This window comes from Malaclemys terrapin, chromosome 15, assembly GCF_027887155.1.
Source record: "Malaclemys terrapin pileata isolate rMalTer1 chromosome 15, rMalTer1.hap1, whole genome shotgun sequence".
NCBI lineage: Eukaryota > Metazoa > Chordata > Testudines > Emydidae > Malaclemys > Malaclemys terrapin.
Window position 1 is genome coordinate 9,594,200 of NC_071519.1, and position 5,000 is coordinate 9,599,199.

Consider the following 5,000-nt stretch of genomic DNA (forward strand, 5'->3'; position numbering starts at 1 on the left):
GTCAATGTCTAGTCTGACCCCCTGTATCACGCAGGCCGGAGAACGGCCTGTCGGCCCCAACCCCTTCCCAGAGCAGAGCTTTCAGAACCACATCCAATCTCGCTTGGAAAATGGCCAGTGATGGAGAATCCACCCTGACAGCTGGGAAATTGTTCCCCCGGTTAATTACTCCCACTGTTCACAATTGACACCTTCTTTCTGGTCTGAATTCGTCCAGCCTCAACTGCCAGCCCCTGGGTGGCGTCAGATCATTCCCTGCAAGATTGACAAGCCCATTATTAAATATGTCTTCCCCATTGTGCCGGAGTGGGGATTTTCCATAATATTTTGTATGAATAGCGTGTGTGCCTCAGTTTCCCCTGTGTGGTGCATGGATAGCAAGGTGGTTTCCTCTCTGCAGAGACACTGGGGTAACAGGTGTCTGGCTGTGTGGGGTCTGGGCCCCATGGCCACGGGAGTCCAAGAAGACCATGGTCACTATACTTGCCTGGGTGCTTGATACCTAGCAAGTAACGCCCAGGGATGGCCCACTCCTCTGCAGGATGTCAGCCGGATTTGAGCAGCGGGGGGCTGAAGGCTCTCAGGTTCGGTCCCAGGAAGCAGTGAAGCCAAATGGCTTCCCCTAGTGCCAGCAAGAGACCCTAAGGGGGCAGGCTGGTACCCTGAAGGGGTCCCCCCAGGACTGTTCCAGAGCACCAGACCCCTGCACCCAGGTAGGTACTTATGGACTTTGATCAACTCACTCCTTGGGAGTTTGTGAGTCTCTCACTCTCAGGCAGGGTTTCGGATCCTTTCATCATTCCCGTGGTTCTTCTCCAACCCCTCTGCAACTTACCAACATCCTTGTGTTGTGGCTCCAGAACTGCCCATGGGATCCCAGCCATGGTTGCACCAGGGCCAAATACAGAAGTAAAATCACCTCTCACACACCTTACAGAAGCCTAAGTCTATTATCCTAATGCTATTACCTTTATCAACTACATTTGTCATCGCCTCAAAAAAGATACCAAGTTAGATTGATGGCTCTATTTCCCATAAACCCATGTTGATTGGAATTTATTACATTGACCTCCTTTAGTTCTTTATTAATCGAGTCCCGTATCAGCCGCTCCATTATCTTGCCTGGGATCGATGTCCGGCTGAGAGGCCTATAATTACCCAAGTCATCCCATTTATCCTTTTTAAAAATTGACACATTAGCTTTCTTCCAGACTTCTGGAACTTCCCCAGTGCACCAAGACGTATTGAAAATCAACATTAATGGTCCAGCGAGCCCCTCAGCCAGCTCTTTTAAAACTCTTGGATGCAAGTTATCTGGACTTGCTGATTTTAAAATGTCTAACTTTAGTGTCTTCTTTTTAACATCGTCCAGAGATGCTATTAAAAGGGAAAGTGTATTATCACCGTATGATGAGACTGGCTCATCTTTTTCCCCCCACAAATATGGAACAGGAATATTTATTGAACATTTCTGCCTTTTCTGTATTATTATTATTGATAAATGTACCAGTCCCATCTAGTAATGGACCAATACCATTGTCAGGATTCTTTTTTCCCCCTAATATATGTTGTCCTTAACTGTGACTGCCACAGATTTCTCCTTGTGTCCCTTGTCTTCCCTTATCAATTTTCTACAATTCCTAACTTCTGATTTATACTCATTGCTATCAACTTCTCCTTTTATATATTTTTTTAATATTGTATTTTTTACCACTGCCATCACTTTTCTAAATCAGGTTGCTGTTGGGTATTTTTTGGTTTATTTTGATTTTTATTTTATACCAGCACAGCCTTCTTCCTCAATTGTAAGATTGTGGCTGGTGGGGCATCTGGTAAGCTATTCTTAAATCAGTCCCAATTACCACTCACATTTTTCTGATTGCAACAGGAGAGTACTGTGGCACCTTTAAGACTAACAGATGTATTGGACAAAGCAACAGAGGGTCCTGTGGCACCTTTGAGACTAACAGAAGTACTGGGAGCATAAGCTTTCGTGGGTAAGAACCTCACTTCTTCAGATGCAAGGGAGCATAAGCTTTCACCCACAAAAGCTTACGCTCCAATACATCTGTTACTCTAGATCTGTTGCACCTTTAAGACTAACATAGCTATCCCGCTGATATTTTTCTGATTAAATTCTTCCTTCTAACTGATTTGGCTCTGTCCCGGCCCCCTTTGTTTTACTGCTCCCCAGTCACTTACTGCAGGAATCCCCATCCATGGGGTGCAGTAGATCCCAACGCTGTCACCAGGCAGTGCTCTGGAACAACTCCATACAAAGCCAGTCAGGAATCTGGGGGAGCTGCCTCTCTGTGAGCAGACTGTCTCCAGGGCAAGAAGCTTCCACAGCTTCCACCTTCCTGGGCCTGACCTCGAGCATTCAGCTTCACCTGCCCCACCGTGCACTTCCCACAGCGAATCCGCCTGGGCGGGGTTCTGGGGGAGCCGGAGGGCCCTGCCCCCCACCTCTGCAGTCAGATGCGACTCTCTCAGCTAGCCAGTAACACAGAAGGCTTATTAGACGACAGGAACACAGTCCAAAACAGAGCTTGTAGGTACAGAAACCGGACCCCTGAGTCAGGTCCATCTTGGGGTCAATGAGGCAGACCCCAGGTCTGGGCCTCCCTATCTTTCCCCAGCCAGCTCCAAACTGAAACTCTCCAGCCCCTCCTCTGGCCTTTGTCTCTGTCCCGGGCCAGGAGATCACCTGATCTCTTTGTTCTCCAACACCTTCAGCTGGCACCTTTGCAGGGGACCAGGCCATCAGGAGACAGGGTGTCGGCCATTCTCTGCAAATAGCATCACACCAGCCCTCTCGGGCTCTGAAACAATCACACCCCCTGATCCCACCACCTAGAGACTTAAGAACTGCATAGGGGAAACTGAGGCACCCACACAGTATTCAGAGAAAACATTAAGAACATTCCCACTTTGTCACAGCCTCATAATTGTTTTCAGCTTTGTGAAATTGGCCCAGTTAAAACACCAAGTATATATTATTACTGGTCTGGACTTTATTGTGCTTGCATATGATCATCCCAGACAAAACTGATTTCCTTCTTTGAGGAAATAACTGACTTTTCAGCTACGGGGCGTGCAGTAAATCTAATATACTGGGGCTTCAGGGAAGCATTAGGCACGGTACCCCACGGGACATGATTAGTTAAGGATGGAACGCTGAACTATATTGCAGTGGTCAGCCAAGCGGTAGCACTGGCTGTACAATTATTTACCGGTTTCAGAGTAGCAGCCGTGTTAGTCTGTATCTGCAAAAAGAACAGGAGTACTTGTAAAAAGAACAGGAGTACTTGTGGCACCTTAGAGACTAACAAATTTAGTATCTAAGGTGCCACAAGTACTCCCGTTCTTTTTGCAATTATTTACCGTATCTCCTGTGCTTGGTTGCTCCTTGCTCACATGCTCAGGGTCTAATTGATCACCATACGTGGGGTGGGGAAGCAATTTCCCCCTGGGTTAGATTGGCAGGAAGCTGGGGGGGGGGTTTCCTCTTCCTCTGCAGTGTGGGGTGCAGCTGGCCCTGCCCCTGTCAGTCATGTTGGGGCGGAGTGGGGGTTTAAAGCAGGCGGGCCGGTCAGTTGCGGGGTAGCTCTGGGGCAGGGCTGGGCTGGAGTCCCATGAGGGGGTCCTGAAGAGCTCCCGGGGAAATCGCCCCGTGATGTGTAAGGAACCAGCAGCTCCAGTGAACCAGTTGCCCAGGATCGGATCAGCAGCCCGAAGGTGAGCCATGTAGTGGCTGGTTCCCGCTATCCTCAGCGTCTCCCAGGTTAGGGAAGTGGGGCCTGGACTGAGTACTGGGGGAGAGGCAGGGCTGGCCCCAAGATGGCACTAGCGGGTGCTGGGCTGCAGGGAGTGGGTTCGGGGGCTCAGCAGGGGGGGTGCTGGGCTGCAGGGAGCGGGGTGGGGGGCAGCAGGGGGTGCAGTGCCCCAAGGAGCGTGGTGGGGGCTTGGCAGGGGGCGCTGGGGTGGGGGCAGCAGGGGGTGCTGTGCCCCAGGGAGAGGGGGTGAGGTCTCTGCAGGTGGGCAGCAGGGGCCGCTGTGGTACAGGGGTGGGCTCAGCAGGGGCCCCTGTGCCCAGGGCTGCCCAGAGGATTAAGGGGGCCTGGGGCAAAGCAATTTCGGGGGCCCCTTCCATTAAAAAAAAGTTGTAATACTATACAATACTATATTCTTGTGGGGCCTGGGGCAAATTACCCCACTTGCCTCCCCCCCCGGGCGGCCCTGGCTGTGCCTGAGGGAGCAGGTTGAAGGAGCCCTGTACTGACAGCGGCGGGTGACCAGATGAGAGACCTGAAATATCGAGGTGGGGGGGGGGAGGTGTGAGCTGGGGGGGGATTTGGGGAGGGAGCGAATGGCGGGGGGCAGGAGGGGACACGGTCAGGGCAGAGTTGGGGCGGGGGACGGGCACGGGCACAGTCCTGATAAAATCGGGATGTCTGGTCACCCTATGACAGCGAGACGCCCGGTCCTAGGCAAGGGACAGACACAGATGCTGGTTGTGTCCAGTCACTTTATTAGGTGCAGATCCGGGGCCCATGGGAAGCAGTGACCGGGGGTCTGAGCAGTGGCCTGCAGACATGGCTTTGCGACCCCCAAGCTGGGGGGTCATAGACGAGCCAGAGGGGGTGGGCAGCACTGTCCCATAACGCCCTGCTGTGATTTAGTAGCAATACCGGCCCCACCCTAGAAGTGGCTGCATCTCTGCCCGGGGTACAGCCCGCGGGGGGGCGTGGGGATGGCCCGGGGTCACCTCTCGTAACCTGGCCTCCAGATGCTGCCCCCCCCCGTCAATTTCCGCCCCCTGCTCAGACCCTCCCCCCCCCCGCTCTTTTTGCCCCCCCCGCTCTTTTTGCCCCTTTTAACCCCTGTGAGAAACAGCCGCAGACTGATGGCAACCAAGGGCAGGGTGAAGGGCAGAGACGAGGGCAATGGCTTCAGCAGGGGTGACTGCGCATGCTCAGTCCGTGCGCGCACTAGGGGGC